This window comes from Mchenga conophoros, linkage group LG2 (assembly GCF_057382185.1).
Source record: "Mchenga conophoros isolate Kocher_MC1m ecotype Shallow Benthic linkage group LG2, M_conophoros_male_GT1.1, whole genome shotgun sequence".
NCBI classification, from domain to species: Eukaryota; Metazoa; Chordata; class Actinopteri; order Cichliformes; family Cichlidae; genus Mchenga; species Mchenga conophoros.
In genome coordinates this window covers 9070697-9091130 of record NC_140527.1, presented here as the reverse complement: position 1 = coordinate 9091130, position 20434 = coordinate 9070697, and the positions used below count along the sequence as shown (strand labels likewise).

Here is a 20434-nt window from a genome sequence, read left to right as displayed (position 1 = left end):
CATTGTTAAATATGCAAGACAGACAAATGTCATTGTTGAGTTCTTTTGGATGCAGCACAAACTTTAGCAAAAACCAAGAATAAAATTTAAAAACAACCTTCCTTCACACTCAACATTTTTGAGAGATGTTAGGCATTCTTACATTTTCTTCTGACTTGCTAATCCAACATATTTAATTGAAATGTAATGCAATGCCAGCCGTGACAATCCTCATTTTAAAGCACACCATGACCCATGGGACAGAAGTGATACAAAACAAACAAAACTAGAGTCTACAGCCATGTTAGCACCAGTAATTACAATTAAGAGCCAACAGTACACAATAAAAAAAATAAATAAAAAAAAGTTGACACAGATCAGGTGAAACTGGCCAATAGGGACCAATTTCTTTCTTACTTTTTATAAACATTCAAAAATTATTCATTCTACAAGTCTTTGGTGTCTCATGTGGACTTCAAATATGGAAATTACTGCAAAATGCAAACTGAAGATAGTAAATTCAGCCAATGAGAATCTTCCAATCTAATTCAGGAAGGGTAAGAAAAAGGCCAAAATTCCTCCACAGTCGTGTCAAAGGCTCATCACCACAGATTTTTTCACAACTTCTTTGGATAGTTTGGATAGATTTTCCCCCTTAACAAATGAAATCATTATTTAGGGTATTTTTGTATAACTTGTATAATAATAAAATCAGTTTGATTATCTGAAACATTTAAATGTAACAAATATTCCCCAAAAACGAAGAAATTGGAAAAGGGACAAAGCACTCACTTTATGGATATAGCCCACCTGAAAAGTGTTCATTAGCAGTCGCTACCATGGTAAACCAGTTTTTTCAAATAACTGACACTTAAGTATTTCATGTAAATCAAGTGTTTACAAATTGAAATGTTAGCCTAATGGTGACACTGCATGCGTGGTTGTCAAACAGTGAATGGGCAACAGCGTCTTGGTTAAATATGTCTTTTGTTGGGCAAATGCACAGCTTGTTGCTCCTATCCTGCTAACACAAATTCAACTTGGTTCATTTTTATTAAAAGAAACTATCCAAAGTAGAAAAAACAAAGTTTGAGAGCCACTGTTCTAGATGAATAATGAGGGGATCATTAGTTTGTTATTTCAGTCAGGGAACATTAATACCAGCACCGAGTTTCATTAAAGTCAAACTATATTTCATGGAGATACTTTACACAGACATCAACATCATGCTAACACTTCACAATAAGTCATTAAGATCAAATAAACTAAATGCCTGAGTGCATTTAAGTCACTCATATTCAACTAATTATTGTTACATAAAATGAATTTTTAGGCACAGTGTTAGCAACACTCTAGGCTGAAATAAAGCTTCTGGCACCAAGAGATAATCTATAACAAGGCTGGATATTGATAGCGACAAAATCCCCTGAATCTCAGTCTCACCAGCAGCATCTAATAAGTTCATTTATGAGATTTTTACTGCAGGAAGGTGTTACCGGTGGTTTGGACCTCCTTGTTAATCTCTCTTGTCAAAGGAAAAACATTAAGAGGATTTAAGGATTATATCCACTACATGTGGTGAAGCTAGTCCTTTACATTGAGACAAATGTATCACATTTCATCATAATTGCATGAAAATTCATTGCACCACATACGAGACTGTATCTGAAGAAAACGCCATTAAGTCACTCCCTCAGGATTTCCTCATGGGGAGTGGAAAAAAATGAGACAGCTGGCCGATAGGAATGTGCTCTTATATGTCCTTTGGTTCATATGTGGTACAAAAGTATAGCCATTAAGAATTCATAAGTACTATCTCCCCACAACACCTTATATTCACACATGTGCTGCAATGCTTTTGCTTTAAAAAAAAAAAAAGTCTCCTTCAACAGAATATGTGTTTGTAATAACATTTCCCTGTGCATAATTTCCCATTTTCTCCACTATAATGTTAAACTGATGACAATTTTATACTCTCTGCAATTACATGCTAAAAAAGGAAGAACATGCATTATTCAGTTTTTCTACACTGATTCTAATGTGTCGTTGTCGTCTGGTAGATGCTCCTCGGAAGTAACACGAATGTCATGAATTCAAAACTAATACTGTGAAGGTAAGGACCAGATTAATGAGATCATTACATGCATTATGTGAGAAAATTGGACCCAAGTGTGGGAACTGTGCTTGTTCAGTGGTACGCAAGAGCCTGAAATAGCTCTTATTTTCAGAAGATAAACAAATTAGGAAACATACACAACCATCTAAATAAAATAGTATAAATTGGATGAAAATGTCCACATTCGCTGTCATTGATTTAAGGAGAGATATAACACGTTATTAGGGTTATGAAAACAAGTTAGAGTCACCAGGAAAATCCACCAATGATTACTTTGAGACAGTTAATTTATTATTTGCATATTTAAAACATGTAAACTCTGCAACAGAAGAAAGTATGTCAAATATGCACTAATAAGCATAAATGCCAATCTACTGAAGTAAAGCTAAATTAAATTTTCCTTTTACTCTGAAACAAAATTTCAAATTTGAACATGCACATTTTTCCGTGTAGTGAGTCTGATTCTCTCCATTTTATTATGTGAAATCCTGTGAGAGGATTGTTGGTACGTGGTGTTCAAAGCAAGTGAATCATCTGGCACTTTTATAGTTTTGACCCTTTTCTCTGATTTTATGTGACAATAATGTGTTGAATCATAAATGCAGCAAAATATATGAAGAGTTCAGATGCAAAAGCCTCTAAATGCCACCTCAGTAAAAAAAAAAAAATGAGACAATGCTATCAAGTGAAAGCTCTCAGTGTGTAGTATGCCATAATCAAATGCTTTTTGTTGGAAGCCCGGCTAAATCCCACGTTGAGCCTCTAAACACTTGTTTCCTCTTAACCTCCCAATGTCAGCAGACTGTACTCTGTCATCAGCACCACCAATCAGAAGACACAAATCCGATCATGTGACAAACAGGTCAAGGTCCCAGTTATCAGTTTGTCTTCATAAGGTTTGCCAACTTTGTATCTTTACACAGGTTCATACTTTACTTTTCACTACAGTAACTAGAGAGGCATAAAGTCGATCAGCCAATGTCTGCTTTGAGATTGTTGATAGAGAAGCACAGAGAAGGTCAGAAGGAGCCTCTCTGTGTTTTTGTGAATCAGAAGTCATATAATTGGTTGCCAAGACTGAACTGTGGCATTGCATGAGGAAGTTAGGAGAGGCAAAGAAGCATGCAAGGGTGGTGCAGGACATAAGAACATACAGAGACAGTGGTCAGGTGTGTGGTAGGAGTGGAATATGGGTTCAAGGTGGGGGTGGGATACATCAGGGATCTGCAGAGTCCCTTCTTGGTTGTGATGGTGATGGACAGGCTGACGGAGTATGCAGATGACACTGTGATCTGCAGAGAGAGTAGAGAGCAGGTGTTAGAGAGCATCAAGAGGTGAAGGTGTGCTCGAGATAGAAGAGGAATGAAAGTTATTGTGAAGCTGAACGCACGGCTGATTGTTGGGAAAAGATGCAACTTCTGGTGATTTTTGAAACTGTCAAACCTGAAATCATAATATACGGAGACACATGGGATGAGGAGCAGGGAGCCGCTGAGAACACCAGATTACACAGACAAACCCACAAGAAGCAGAGGTAGACGCACACTATAAGTACAGACACAAGGTAATCAGGAAACGACACACAGGAGGAACACACAGCTGAACCTAATGGGCATAACGAGACACAGAACTTCAAAGTAAAACAGGAAATCACAAACTGTTTTACAAACAAACTCAGGAACACAAACGCCACACCGGGAAAGCACACAGGCAGGAATAACAAAACCCTAAGAACTGTTGAAGAAAATACCAAAATCAGAATAAACTAGAACACAGGATAATAATAGGAACAGTAAACACAAAACGCTGGGTCTAATGACCCAGGACCATGACAGAAACCCTGTCCAGGATGAAGATAGTACCCACTTTCCCGATATTTATTTCTGGTTATATTTCTAATTTATTTTTAAACATCATAATATTTTTCTATGAATTTAATTCACATCCGCATTGATTTTGACCACAGTGTATGGTCTAGTTATTTTGGAACCTCTTCACTTTATTCTTCTGTTATTGTTTAGCTATGAAGTGCGCTGTCATTTTGGTGTCATTGTAAGTGGTTGTACTGTGTAATTATTGCTGATCACTTTTTTCAGTGTGTCACAGCTAATTCTGCATGTAAAGTGTCCAGTTACATCTTCGAGTCCATCTCTTTGCTTATTATGGTTGCAAAAAATCACTAAAAGTTTCTGCAAAAAGAAAAAAAAAACGCAAGAGGATGTTGAAGGTTTGCAGCAAAAGATAATCAAATTTGTGACTTCAATTACATTTTTTTGAAAATAAGACATTTAATTTGTTGAATAAATTACCTTTACATTACAATTAAAGTGAACCTACTGTTAGATGGAAGTTTTTTGCACCCAACTCTTCTTATATTAAGGTTTAAGGCAAAAGTAACTAATATTTGCCAAGTGCTCTAAAAATTCTCCTTTATTTAGCAGGTTTGGCTGCAATATTAAATCATCACCTGCAGTGTGTCAATCTGATCTGATGCAGTCTGTGAGAAATATTCCACTTTGGTGAAAATTACACTTTTAAAAGATAGACACTGTTATTCAAAGAAAGTGCACTAAGTGTCTCTACCCCTCGTTTTTATTTTTTTCACAGTGACCTCTTTATCAATCATTATCATCCTTTCAAAATCAGCTAAAGTCACTTTTTCACTGACAGACAACTGAATCTTTCATCTTGTCTGGGGTGATTATTCTTTATTCATTTCAAATTATAGCTTCATAATGTAATGGGGTCACAGGGAGAAGCCATAGAAGGCCGATAATGTTTCCTCCACAAACCCACACTCACGATGAGGTGGTGTTTCTCATACAGAGCGCCATTCATCATTCGGCTCTCAGCTCTCCATCCAAGTATTACTCATTAAAGTAAAAGAAACTGTATTTCTTGCCTTTACAAATACCCCACAGAGGAGAGAAAGAACTTTAATTTAATTTGCCTTTGCTCCTGCTTGTCAGTGGGCAGAAGTAAAAGAAAAAGATTTAACAAGGAGTGTGGTCCTATCCTTTGTGAGCAACACGTAAGGCTATGCCCCTATGGGGTCTCAGGATCCTGTGGGAATGACTGAAACCTTTACAAAATAGGACCCCTTTGATTAAAGCTGCCAGGTATTTAAATTTCACTTCAGTTAAAGTTCCCGTGTGTCCCATAATCGCAAAACTTCATTAAAATATCATTAGGATGTCACTAGCTGAGTCGCGATAGTGTTGCCGGTGTTTCAGTCTTGCTGCAGTGCAGAAGTCCTTATGCAATTAAGGAGTTCTCAACAGTAAAGAAGGTCAAGAGGGATAAGAAGGTGTGTCTTATTCACTCAAGTGAGCCCCATTTGATTCTGACAGGAATACACCCATGGGACAGACACGGAAACCAGCGAGCATGTTGCCCTGGTCTGGCTTTAATGGTTCTCTCAGGTGTGCACAGGTGACTTACTCCTGCATGTTTTAAAAGATTAGTCTCTCTGGTGGATTAGAAGATCTGTGTGGTATTTGCACCAAACTTTTAGCAAGAGATCCTGTAAGTCCTGTAAGTTGTGCAGTGGGGCCTCCATGGCTCAGGCTTGTTTGTCCAACATATTCTACAGATGCTTGATTGGATTGAGATCTGGGGAATTTAGAGGCCAAATCAACACCTCAAATTCATTGTTGTGCTCCTCAAATCGTTCCTAGTCCATCTTTGCTTTGTGGCTAGTGCGCTAACCTGCTAAAAAAGGACACAGCCATCGGGGAATGCCATTTCCGTGGAAGGGTGTGTACATTTTCTGGAGCAATGCTTAGGTAGGCAATGTGTGTTAAAATAACATCCACATGGACAGCTGGACCCACAGTTTCCAAGAAGAATATCGCCCAAAGCGTCAAACAGCCTCCACCGATTGTCCCTCTTCACATAGAGCAACCTGGTACTGGGTGTTCCTCAGGTAAGCAATGTACATGCCACATCCATGCCATGCAAAAAAAAAAAAATGTGATTGATCAAACCATTCCACCTTCAGTTTCTGATGTGCACGTCCCCATTGTTACCCCATTGTTTATACCCCCACATGGGTATAAAAATTGCATTTTAGAAATGAGTACATCACAGGGACAGCTTAGGTCAAGCAGTTTGGAGACAAAGTTAGAGAGGCAAGGCCAAGGAGATATTGTATCTGATTGGAAGTCTTTTTCCCTTATAAACAGTAACACTCCAACAGGAAGCCAGATTGTGTGCATTCAGTAAAGATTGGACTTGTAAACATCTTATATAAAAAGGCATATGCAGCTATAAAAACAATCCTGAGCAAATTCAGTTTTTTTAGATGTGTTGGTGTGTAAAAGCAGAACCAATGAAGTGTATCCCTCCATTGTTTTACACCACAGAGGTGAGCTGACCTATTTGCAAGCTAATTAGAGTTTGCAAGAACAGAGATAATGAGAGAGAAGCATGGCACATGTGAAAAATACATGACTCGCCCATTTAGGGACAAATTAGCTGATGATGAGCAATTCTGAACAACAACCGGTAAAAGGTCAAAAAGAGGCCACAGCTAGATTGATATCCTCAGGTTTTCAGCCAGTGCCTGCTTTCTCCTAAGATACCTAGTAATTTGCTCACCTCTGGGGCCTAATTATCCTTCAGTAAGAATGAAAGCGAGCAGGGAGGGGTGGCAACAGACCTAGATGTTTTTTTTACTCCTCCGCCACCTCCCTTGGAGTCAGATGATAACATCGTCACCAGTGACCAGCACTCATTAAAGCCCAGGCCAGAGGTGGGACCAAGTCATTGTTTTGCAAGTCTCAAGTAAGTCTCAAGTCTTTATCCTCAAGTCTCAAGTCAAGTCTCAAGTAATGTCAGGCAAGTCAGAGTCGAGTCTCAAGTCACTGGTGTAAAAGTCCGAGTCAAGTCACAAGTCTGAAACTTTGAATTTCAAGTCCTTTCGAGTCTTTAAAAAAAAAAAACAACGAAAAAATAATGTTGCAGTTATGCTAAATGTAAATATTAGACCATGTAATTTTAAAATCTGTGTTTTTCTCAACACATGACAAAATAGTGAACTTAGAAAATATACACAAATTGTGAAATTGCACCTCTTTAAAATGCAGCTCAATTAAACTTAGCTCCAAGAATAATTTTCACCGACATTTCTGAGATAAGCTGCATGTTATTCTTGGATGCGGTTGTAGGACCGGCTTTAAAATCGCATGACAAAAATATCATACACATTTAAAAAAAACTGCATCACCAACGTAGCCTGGACAACATTTGCTAGTTAGATGAAGTCAGCTATCTCATCGTAGCATATTTATATGCATATTTATAATCATACGGTTCTTGGAGTGAGTGCATACACTCATGAAGTTTAGTAACTTCCGGTCACTGCAACAAGCCCAGGTACAGTTTACCGACGGATGGGTGCAGGACCTTGAAATGCACCGTGTAGAACGAAAGACCATCGTACGTATCATAAGTTTACCAGTCTCACAAATCGTCGTCATAAATACACATTCGTTAACCGTTTATTAATAGGACCTTTGAGCTCAACGGTAATTAATTAGTAGTGGAAATAATTTCTGGTAGCATCACAGAAATGTAGCAGTGACAATAATACTGTATGCTGTAATCGTACTGGACAATTAGTGATACAAAAAACCTGTTTTATCCTGTGAATAAAAGTATATGTTTTTGTCAGTGTACCATAATAACAGAAGCGAAACGCAATATTGTGTCAGGACAATTCACTATTTATGCACAATAAACAAAGGAGCATAGCGCGACAATTTCTGTTCAGCGCCAGACTTGCTTGTAACCTATATCACCAGTTATGTTATGAAAGTGACGTATTAACTACTAAAAAACACTGACCTTTGTGTAAATGCTTGGAGCAGACTAACCTGTGAGCTGGAGGGTTCTGGGACGTTATATTTGATCTTTGAATGGCTGCAATCCAGACCATCCGTCGCCTCTTTGTTACTTCGGAAACATGGCTCGAACAATTTCTCTTCAACGAGGTAATCCGATAACAACCGACCTCTTTACCCGTCGGCTTCCCGTGGCTGTCATGCGACCGGCTATTGCAGTTAATAATACAACAGCTTCTTGACATTTTTGTGTTTCTTTTTATCGCTGTATAACTGATTTTAATTGAAAGCCTGCGTGCGCTAGTACCGCTTGCCACGAGTTCCCAGAATCCTTTGCGGTTCTACCCGTGAATGACGTCACATTTTCAATCTCTATATAATATGCATGTTAAATTTTATATTTGGGGTAAAATATCAAGTCTTTTCAAGTAAACCGGTTCAAGTCCAATTCAAGTCCCAAGTCATTGGTGTAAAAGTCCAAGTCAAGTCACAAGTCTTAGAACATTATTTCAAGTCAAGTCTAAAGTCATAAAATTAATGACTCGAGTCTGACTCGAGTCCAAGTCATGTGACTCGAGTCCACACCTCTGGCCCAGGCTGTGCTCCAGGACAAGAGCTGTGACAGGATTCACATCCCCCCGAGTGGAGGTAGAAGAAAGAGCTTGCTGTCATTTATTCATAGCACAAAAGTCATTATCCTTGGCCTGTGTAGGTTTCCTTAGTTCCCATCTCAAGTCAGAGAGACTGGCGAGGCCGGAGCTGAAAGCAAAGATTGTTCACTTCATGTGTGAAGAGTTCATTCCCGAACAAGATATCTGCCTTTAGAAATTTCTACCTGTGAGTAGAGAAGATTTAAAAACTTGTGGAGGGACAGCTTCAAATGGATTCAAACGATTATGAGAGCTCATAGTGGAGCAATTGGAGTTGACACCAGATAAAATTAAATTTATTTAAAAAAAAAACATTTAGTAATTAAAAGTCAAATTGTGGGGAGGGGGGACTATGAGAGAGAGTAGTGGATCATAGTGTGTGAACAGGTAAAACAATAGTTTGATCACCTTAAAATCAATCTTCATTTCCCCATCAATATTAATTCAAACTGTTTCTATATATTCACAGTCCTGGAGAGGTTAGAAACAAAGCCAACAAAAGCAACTGGAGGCACCTTTAAGTTCAGGTTTTTAACAGCAGCTGGGTAAGCAGTATAGAAATGTACTCCCATTTTTGTAGCCACTTTTAAGCTTTCCTTTTTATTTTTAAATGGAGGAGGAGAAGAAGTCAGAGTCAAACCCTCAGCCAGCAGGTTAGAAGTGCATCTGTACACATCTTTGTAGATTTAGTCTCAAATTCTAATCACTGGTGTTAATAAATCATGTTGGCAGTGCTGCCTCACCCATGTACCTCATGGGAAAATGAAAAAGCGCATATGCACACATCTCTACTCTCTTTTACACAACAGGTCTCAGTTCTTTGCTAATAAAGAAGAATTAGCTCCTTTAACAGCAAGTTCCATATTTGAGAGGGCATACTGGAAAAAAGGAAAGTATTTATAAGGGAAACAGGCTGTGACCCTACATCTTCAATTTTCGGTGGGCAAGGTAAAAACAGAATGTCTGGGTAAAGGTTAAATTTAAAGTGAATCGGTCTCAAGTATGTTGAGCATATGTCACCTACTTCCATCTGGATAAGTGAATAAGCAGGCCCGTTAGGTAAGAAAAAAACACTGGAGGGGAAATGCATTTGGTCAAAGTTTTACTCCTAAAAAAAGACCATCAGTGTGATTCTTGTTCACGTTGTTTAAATTCACTCTGTGAAACAACTTGTTTCTAAGCTGCAAGTCATTATAACTGTTACCATTTACAAATCTAAGAATGACACTGGGTTCCCAAATACTTAGTTAGATAGTAAATAGATATACATACAGGTATACAACAGTGAAAACACTGGTCTTAAAGGTTTTCTTAAAAAACCTGTTGGACACATTTGATGAAAACTTTGAGCACCAGTCTCAGGACCAGTATTATTTACACTAAGCTGGCTAAAACACATTTATTTCCCACTGATTAACGAAATACGACACCATCTAACAGGAAACCAGCTGTAACGCTTCCTGTGGCTTCCATTACTTTTTAATGTCAAAGTTTAAAACATCTACCTTTCGTAATTGTCTGTCCCACTCTTACTAATTTCACCTGTTTGTTCCCACCTGTGTCTCATCCACAGTATTGTACCACTCCATGTTTCTGCTACTCAGACTTCTCATGCTCCTGATTTTGATTTTTGTTTTGTTCTTCAGGTCTTTGACTTTGTGTTTTGTGTTTCTTATTCTTTTGTTTTTTGATAGATAATTCAAAACTCAACTTCAACTCAACTGTATTGTCCTCAGAACAACTGGTCAGGTTTGGTTGGTGAGGAAGATCCAGCTTTTGCTTTTGTTATTCCGAAAATTTAAAGTAAGCCATCGCTTCACAATGAAATGTCGTCCATACATTGTTTATGTGTTCTCACTGAGCTTCAGTTGACCTTAGTAGTCATTTGGGGTTGGAGGTGCTGGAGACATTCCTTAAAGATTTTGTTCCATATTGGCATGATATCATCACACAGTTGCCACTGATTTGTGTGCTTCACATCCATGATCTGAATCTCCTTGTGCACCACATCCCAAAGGTGCAGATTGAGATCTGGTGACTGTGGAGGCTGTTTGAGTACAGTGAACTCAGCGTCATGTTCAAGAAACCAGTTTGACATAATCTGAGCTTTTTTGAAATGGTGCAGCCATCAAAGGATGGGTCCACTGTGGTCACAAAGGGATGAGGATGGTTGGTGTTGAATTCTCCCAATTCTTTGAATCTTTGGGCTGAAGGAGGGACAATACTCGGTGTATCAATGCTCAATCAACAATCATTTATTTCCATACAATTCAACAGTCAGAGCATTACAACGTCCGGACGGGAGAGATGCTACCAGAGGGTCAGGCACATGTCTCAAAATGGTGACGGGTTGCTCAGCTTTTTATAGTCTCTAGTGGCCCCCAGCTAGTCGTAAAAGCCAAAACATCACATTTTTTCTCTGTTACAGCGCCTAAGTTATGACCTCGGCAGTTGTTTCTCTGCTTTCTGTAAGGTGGGGGTGTGGAATGTGGTCTGTCTATCTCCCCTGTCTTTAGACACAGAGTCTCCTGCTTACAACCTTCTCTTCATGATTCAACAATTAAGCATGTCAAGAAAACAGTGTAACACATTCCCAGCAGATCAAGGATACAGAGTGATGCACATTTATCTAATGAACTAATATGTGAATATGTTCTGTTAACTCAAAAGTATAATGAGAACTAAACTACATACAGCTCACACACTCTATATTAAAGGGTATAATGTGATCTACAGCAGTATTCTAATTCAACTACTTTGATTATATATATAAGGTAACATATAATAACAGAATAATCTAATAATTCCCCCTTTTGATCTCTGAAAGAGATCACTTACAACATGCACTCCAGGGTTGCAAGGTCCAGGTTTTCTTGATCCTGAGGCCCTCTGTCCCCCTTTAACGGGTGGACCATATGTGGGATGACCTCTGTGTTCACGCAGTTCAGATGCAAGCAAAGTTAGATTTACAACCATAACAGCAGTTACAGATGACTCTCCCATCACTCCCCAATTCTCCCACAGCTTTATTTTGGTGCTCCAGTTTTCCACTCCCATTTTAATGCCCCCTTATACCTTTCAAATGTACTTAGACTAGAACCTCTGTCTAAGGAGCTTTTAACCTTTATTTTTATTGCTGCAGCTACCAGTGTCTTCCAGTTGGGTGATTCTCAGCTTCTTTCTTCGACCTCCGGGGTTAGACCACCCTTTAGTCATTGCACAGTTCTGGGGATTATTCTGCCCCGATTTCAAACAAAGATCTGTGTGTTTTGGGTTCACCGGCGTGTCCCCCTTTTTGCCAAGAGCCTCTTGAACCTCGTTGGTCTGGTGTTCCTGGTTTTCGCCAACCCCTTCATGGTTATTGCTGTGTTTGTGGGATCCATCTTCTCCAGGAGCCCAAACGTCATGACACTTGACCCCAGTTGCTGTCTCGGCAGTCCCTACATCTGTCCCTGCTGTGAAGGGTCCTCACATCTCCGGGTCCCCGTCTGGTGTCTGTTCCTTTCTCTGCAAGAGACAGAAAACCAAAACACCTCTCTCCCTAGCCTTGATAATCTAATATTGTTATCCATTGTTCTTCTAATGATTCAAATTTGGTTTAAAATATTATGTTCAGAACCTATTCTAATCATAATCTATGTGTGTGTAAAAGAAATCAAAAATTAATGAACCATTTCTAAGTCTACCACATTATAAGCTTAAGTTTTACCATAGCTAAATTATTAAACACACAAATAAAGTCATAAAATGTTCATAACACCATTGTTTGATGTTCGGACTCAACTCCCCCTTTTTGACACACTCCCATGTGTCAATTCATTGGAGCTAGACACTTAAAAGAGAAGGTTAGTGACATCATATCTGGTAACTGGTCCATCCAGAGCTGTAACATTTTGAAATGTACATACAACAAGCCAAACCACACCTTGGTCACACCAACCCTTTTCTGCCCCGAAGATGTCCAATGCCATCCTAGTATGGACTGTCAAAAGTGGCTTTAACGCTGACTATCCTGACAATCCATTTTATAACGTTTCCTGGTCAGATTTGCCAATCTCTGCACCAGGGTTTTAAACTTTTCGCCATTTCCATTAGTTGTTATTTTTATTTAGTTTCGACTCCAGATTTTCAATTTTTACCAGTTGTAATTAGTTTTTACCAATTCTTTGCTAGTTTAGTGTAGTTTTTATTTTCTGAAAATCCTTAGTTTCAATTTAGTTTTATTTGTGTTTTGCAAAAATTAAGTGTAACAAAATCCCAGTTCCATCATATCAGTCATGCTCTTCTGGTTATCCTTGGGTGTTGAGACTAATAACTATTAACTCTTGCCGCACCGTGTGGTCCTAATTTTGGTTGGAGTGAATTGATAACCTTTTGAAGGCGATTGTTTCACACCTTTATTTAGATGTCCCAGTCCTGTTGTCTCGGGATACATCACGCTGCCTTATCTGGGGTTAGCTGTTTTCTGGGGATGCGGGTTGAGTGGGTGAGCTCTTCAAGGAGGGGGAGTGTGCTCCCCCTGATGAGGTCTTCTAGGTAAGCTAGGTTAACCTTCTTGTGTGAGCTTTTCAAGAGCACTTTAAGGTTAGTGGGATTTTTAGTTTTATAAATGTCCCTCATGTCCCCCTGATGACCCAGTATTTCATTTTTGCAAACTGTAGTACACATTTTAGTTTTTGCTTGTAGCTCGCATACTCTACTTGCCACTCCTCTAATTCCTGATGTTTCTTAGAGAGGGCAACAGTACCTTTAAAATTATATCACATGTGTGGGGGTGTGGCCTTGCCAATTGTTTTGCCCACCTTTTCAAAATGGCTGGCGTGCCCACAAGCACATTTCATGGAAAAAGAAAGGTAAGCTTGATATTTACATTTAAAATGTTTTGTTAAACTCAGATTTTTATTTTATTCTTTTTGCAAGTACCCCTCCTCGGTGGCGAGAAACTGTTGGTGTGGTCAAGTGGGTGCTCTAGAAACAAACGCTCAGGACAGAACAGTTATCAGTTATGTACTTCCTACAAATTTTGCATATGTTTTATTCCATATTGATCCTCTGAGTGTAATGGTACATTTTAATTTGAATTTATCCAAACTAAACACAATATTTTCTTTATTTACTTTGCTCTTGTTCTTTTGCAGTACCACATCCTATCAAATGTCCCTGTCGATTATATTCTACATTTAATAACTTACTATTTCAAGTGAGAACCTAAATCATGTGGACCAATGTTTATTCTTGCATATCTCTATTCTGAATGTGGCCAGTCATTCATAGGTATTGTTCAATTTTGGCGATTTTCCTCTATAAAATTTAATTGACTTTTTACAGTGGCCTGCTATAGTTAATAATAACATATTCCAGTCATGAGTGGTATCAAAAGTCTTCTCCACTGTAGCATTTGGCATTCCCAATAATATAACATGATACCTTACTCAAAACACAGCTAATATAGCACAGTTTTCTTAATGCAAACATCGGTAACTCAAAATCAGCAACCACAGTGTTAAGTCTGCAGTTCATACTTATGTGAAGCTAGAGTCTCCTCCTCCAGTCTCTCTTATCCTCCTGCTCCTGAAAAAACAAAACAAAGCGAAGCATCCACCCTTCTCTTGTCGGCTGGGTGAATTGTTTATGAATTGTTTATTGGCATTTACTAATCCTAAAGTGGGTGCAGTCATTGTCTCAGTATCAAGTCAGTCAAAACTTTTAGTCGTCAGTCCATCACAGTCCATTCACATGCATACCTCCATACACATTCATACCAGATGTTGCTGATAATGGAGTCTCCCGCGCAACCTATTCGAGCCTCCATCACCAGCAAGATGACGTCATCATTTTAAAGGAAAACAATTCCTTGTTGTTTTTTGGGCCGGATTGACTCGGTGCAATCCTTTTAGATCAGTGTTCCCTATAAGTGAATTTCTCCCAAGCCAATTACAATCATGGAGAAGCACACTTTGCAACTGTTTACAGTAATAATATTTTATAGCGCTTTAAATTTCAATCTTTCAGGCCTTGTTTAAAGAGCTGATTGTTAAATCATGAACTCACAAAATATCAACATATCACCACCGGTGGATCACACCTCTCAGATGTTTTTTCTCCAGTGCACTGTAACAAAAACGAAAACAGACATAACCAACAAAATACTACTAAAATAACACAAACTAGGGCCCGTTGCAGACATGTCCAAGCATAAAACTATCCCTCTCTCGCTTACGAGAAAGAACACAAGCCAAAGCTCACTGATAAAATCAAGCTAGCGCTAAACAAAACCAAACAATCAACCAGAAATTCACAGGAACGTTTTGCTTCCTGCCGGGACAATATTGTGTGGGAATGAGAACCTCAGGTGCCGTAACACCTTTTGTTCCTCCTTGAATTAAAACTCAATCACAGAAAATGCCGTACTCCGACCTAAAACTTACACTATTAATTCATCATTTTCACTCTGTGCCACTGTTCCTCATCAGGGCTGTGTGAAGCACAGCAAAGAATTCAGTCAAGGCCTTGAGCCATAAACAGACATCACGCACAGACATTGTTTTCATAACCAAACTTTTTTAGACCTTATTCCTAAAATCTACATAAATGCCCTCTGGGTGACATATAACACATTCTAAGTATTTAATGGTAATCAATGGCTCCTCATAAAAATTATGCATTGGGATGTTTGTGTGCAGCATTTTGCATATCAGCATAAGCAAAGCATTCTTCATTGCATCAGCGTGTATGTGTGTGTGCGTGTGGATCACTCTTCATTGCACAAGCGTGTGCATGTGTATGTGTGTGCATCACTTCTCAGTGAATCAACATTCCCGTGTGTGTGTGTGTGTGTGTGTGTGTGTGTGTGTGTGTGTGTGTGTGTGTGTGTACACATTCCTGTTCTGGTGTTCTGGGTAAACCACGGCCTGAAGCGTGCCCTGGGGTCCTGCCCCCCTCCTTTTCAGTTTGTTTGCGACCATTGCTGCTGCTGCTGCTCAAAATTCAGTCCGTCCTGGTTCTGACCCCAATTGGGGCAGTCCTTTCTCCAGTGTCGATGTTCACCGCAGGTGAAACCTGCATCTTCTTCTGTGTTTTTGTCCATTCTGAGGTGCCTTCTGACCTCAGTTACTCCTCCTGTCTCGGTCACGCCCTTTTTCGCCACCCGATCATCCGTGTTGGTCCATCACTGTCCTGCACAGTGTGAATGCAAAGTTATCAAGGTCAGCATTCTTTCGCTCGGCCTTACTTTTCATTCGGGCTTGGCGGGCGTCTCGTCACAGCTCTGTCAGCTGACGCAGTCTGGGAATTTTTCCCCCGTGTAGTGAAACGGGCCTTAGGTTTAGTGCTCTCCGTCTCGGCTGCATGAGATCACATTCCTGCAGGTCTGTTGACATTCTCAGGTCGTTGTTGTGGGTCCAGCTGTTGCAGCATTTGGTCAGTGTCACGTATGGGGGAGAGCAGGAGTCCAGTCAGCCTCGGCTTTCAGGGCCGGCAAAGCAGCCTGTAATTAAATATGTATAGAAAAAACAAAAACAAAACAAAACAAAAACAAACAAAAAACAAAAAACAAAAACAAACGAACAGGAAAATGTTGTTGTGTTGGCTGTGTTATTCAGAGGGGAGACAATGGGGCCAGGCCCTGTGTCAGCCTTCTCTCCCCCTTTTTTGTTTTTTGTCTCCCGATATAATCAACTCCTACCCCACCAAGTTGACAGGACAACACCGGTATATGTTAAAATTCTTAAGATCATGTTTAAAAGCCCAAAAAAAGAACTTTCTTTCATTCAGTAATCACTTTTATTAATCAATCAACAGAAAACATGTCACAATTTGAATCTTTTAACCACTAAATTTGTTGTGTCTTGCCTGGTTGGTTAGACCAGTGTTCCTTTTTTTTTTTTTAGTTAAATTGTTGTCCTGCAACCCAGAGGGTTTCTTTGTCAGTAATGTATAGACTTCATCATTTAAGTATGTTAATTTTTCTTTAACCTTGCTGGAAAATCTTCACGTGTTCATGAGTGTAAGCTGTTTCTTCATTGCGTGTATGTGCATTTGTATAAAAGCAGGTTAATTTTATCTTTTCTCAAACTAGGCGTTACCTTAAAAGGAGCCTTTCTCTCAGATTTCTCTGCTTGTGTGTGTTTTTGTTTCACCTTTTTGTTGTGATGCTCCGGACGCCTTCCCAACCTCCACAAATCCGTTGGCCCCAATTTTATGTGTTAAAACTTCTCTTAAATTTCTCCTCTAATTCTCTCCTCGCTGCTGTCTTTTTCACAGCTGCTGATTCGTGCTGGGTGTGGTTCCCATTACCTATAATTTTGCTTCGGCCGCTGTGCTTGTGGGGGCAGTTGGTCCAGGTCCGCAGCTTCCTGTATTAACACACTAAGAGATTTATTTTAATTTCATTTTCATCACTTTTAAACCGATAAGCAGGCAACACGCCTACCTTGACAGCGTAAACTGTACGCCAGTCTCCCAACACATTCCTCTCTCTACTCCTCCATAATTCTCCACTGCACACCTCTTACTATCTCTCCTTTTTATTTTTATTACACCACAGAGTAATACACCCAATTATGCCCGTCTATCTCCATGTGGCTCCAAATTCCCTCTTTATTTTAATTTCACACTCGTCAGGGGACAGGCACACAACAATTTCAACCACTGAAACGAGGAATTCAACCTTTTTATATTTCTTCACTAATCTAGACTCAACGTTTGTTCGCAAAATGTGTCTTGTTCTAGTCCGGAATAACTGTGAACCCGTGATTACACGGCCGTTCCAGTGTTATTTCCGTAGCTATGCGGGGGCCCTCACCTCCCCAAGTCACCACCTCGGCACCCGGACGCCGCCGGTCCTGCCCGCGCGTCCACGAACAGGAGGGTCGCCACTCCATAGGCAAATGTTCCACAGGTACACTAGGCATCAACCTTTGATCCTAAAATGTGTATTTGCTCTAATGTCCTCCTAATCAAACACATCAACCGTCACTGTCACTGTGTTCAGACTTCACACACACAAAAAGCACACTCAGAGCGCGCCTCACTCACACTCTCACTCAGTGCGCGCTTTACCCACAAGACAGCACCCAGAGCGCGCTTCGCAGCTTCACACACACTCTCTCACCCAGAGCGCGCCTTCACACTCACACACAACACTTTTCCTCAGCGGGAATTTTACACAGAAACCTCTGAGCTCAACGATTAGATCTTCTTAAAGCACACTGCACCATAGGCCAAAATACCCCTTTCTCTGCGCTTATGACCGCCACCACGGGGCAAAGTCGCATCATAAAAGTGATGCTTGCATCCCCGAAGTTATACCTGACATCATAAACCAGGTGTTGCTATGTACTAAATTTTTACTTTGTATTATGACCGCAGCCCTTTATACTCGACTGACGCCACAAACCACCGTCAAAACCTCTATCCAATGTACTAAAACTACTGCACTTCACGGCCGCACCACCGGAACACGCCGTATCATAAACCAAACCTACGGACGTGTTTCGCTCTCGCGTTGCCAGCGTTCAACTGCACCGTGAAGCCAGCATCTGCTTTTCCTTAAATCAACTTCTATTTCATAGCCGGCAAAAGCCAGGACGTCACTGACACCATAAACAAAATAAACAAACCTCGACTTCAATGTACTGGACTAATGGCCGCGTCTTCAGAAGAAATTCTAACGTATTATTGCTACAGAAGCCAGTATTAGACAAAATTAAATGTGGAAGGTAAAGTGGCTGCAACTAGTCCAACGTAGTATGTTATTAGTATCTCGGTAGAAGCAGTTTACTGCAACTAGTCCAACGTAGTATGTTATTAGTATCTCGGTAGAAGCAGTTTACTGCAACTAGTCCAACGTAGTATGTTATTAGTATCTCGGTAGAAGCAGTTTATTTAACACACTGGAATTCAGCCTCAACTTATGTTGTTAGTATCTTGCGCCAAAAACCAGACACCGACAAATTTACTGTGAAAATACATGTGACTCAGCGAACAGATTAATTTGGAAAGCCCAATATGCACATTTGGTATTTATAATACAACAGGCTGTGCTTACCTTTTTATTTTTGGACCGGTCCTCTGTTCACCTCGCCTCACGATCTCACCAAAGGTCAAATCTGCACCTCCTCAGCACACCAAAGATCCGGGTCACGGCACCAAGTTGTTGAATTCTCCCAATTCTTTGAATCTTTGGGCTGAAGGAGGGACAATACTCGGTGTATCAATGCTCAATCAACAATCATTTATTTCCATACAATTTAACAGTCAGAGCATTACAACGTCCGGACGGGAGAGATGCTACCAGAGGGTCAGGCACATGTCTCAAAATGGTGACGGGTTGCTCAGCTTTTTATAGTCTCTAGTGGCCCCCAGCTAGTCGTAAAAGCCAAAACATCACATTTTTTCTCTGTTACAGCGCCTAAGTTATGACCTCGGCAGTTGTTTCTCTGCTTTCTGTAAGGTGGGGGTGTGGAATGTGGTCTGTCTATCTCCCCTGTCTTTAGACACAGAGTCTCCTGCTTACAACCTTCTCTTCATGATTCAACAATTAAGCATGTCAAGAAAACAGTGTAACACATTCCCAGCAGATCAAGGATACAGAGTGATGCACATTTATCTAATGAACTAATATGTGAATATGTTCTGTTAACTCAAAAGTATAATGAGAACTAAACTACATACAGCTCACACACTCTATATTAAAGGGTATAATGTGATCTACAGCAGTATTCTAATTCAACTACTTTGATTATATATATATATAAGGTAACATATAATAACAGAATAATCTAATATTGGTAACAATACCCAGGTAGGCTGGGGTGTTTAAATGATGCTGAGTTGGTACCAAAGGCTCCAAATTGTACCCAAAAATATTCCCCACACCATTACAGCACCAGCAGCAGCCTGAACCATTGATACAAGGCAAGATGGATCCTGATACTTTTTATGTTTACACCAAATTCTGCTGTCTAAATGCTGCAGCAGAGACTGAGATGAGGAGGAGTTCTTTCTCACAGATGTGTCATGATTTATATTACCAAAAAATACTGAGACCCTCTGTGGAGGCTCTCCAAATTTTAATCCTCATCCTTTCATACACTGATAAAAACCAGCACAGTCCCATATACAGTTTACAATAAAAGGAGCTGAGTAACCCATTTATGAAAAGCAAAGGCATTGTAGAAAAAAAATCCTCACGATCAGCTCTCACAAGGGACCTCGATGTGGAGTGACAACTCACAAGCTGCTAATCACCCATGCCAAAGCAAAGAAAGAAACAATGCCAAGATCAAAGCTCCGCATATCAGCAGCTCTGTTACATCCTCTTCCATTCTGAAGATTACCTGAGCAGTGCAAGGTTAGCCTCCAGCCCTCCTGCTGATGAAAAAAGAGGTGCAGAAGAGGCAGAAATCCACTGATTCTCCTCGAAGGCGAACCCACACAAGAGCACCATATAAATATTCTCTTTGATCCCGCCAGCCTGGCACAGGTTGACTTGGATCCAAGTAGGCATTAGACGACAAAGGGATCTGAATGAGGACAAGCCACATGCATGCCGAGCTCTGAGGAGGCCAGCTGATTGCACCATCTGGCCTTCTTCAGCAGGTTTGAGCTCCTTAGAAAGAGACTCTACTGATCTGCAAGCGAGATGGGAAACTGCTGCATAACCAGAGATGCTTCTCAGACATGGATACTTTTAATGTGTTTTCAAAGATTAATCCAGCTGAAGATCAAAATTATAAGATGTGTTATAAGATATGTTTTGGATACTGCTAAGAATTTAAATTTCTTTAATTAAAACTTGTGGGGATAGGTTAATTGGATAATCCAAATTGCCACTAGGTGTGAAT

General features: G+C 40.0%; 1 long non-coding RNA gene across 1 annotated transcript; it reads right to left on the bottom strand.

The window, feature by feature from the left end:
• Nucleotides 1-10821: 10821 nt before the first annotated feature.
• Nucleotides 10822-20059, bottom strand: LOC146581662 (uncharacterized). Its single transcript, XR_014893707.1, has 3 exons — nucleotides 19928-20059; nucleotides 18637-18775; nucleotides 10822-14699 (listed from the first exon to the last, which is right to left on the bottom strand). It is a non-coding gene; the product is annotated as an uncharacterized LOC146581662 (long non-coding RNA).
• Between the last annotated feature and the right edge of the window lie 375 nt (nucleotides 20060-20434).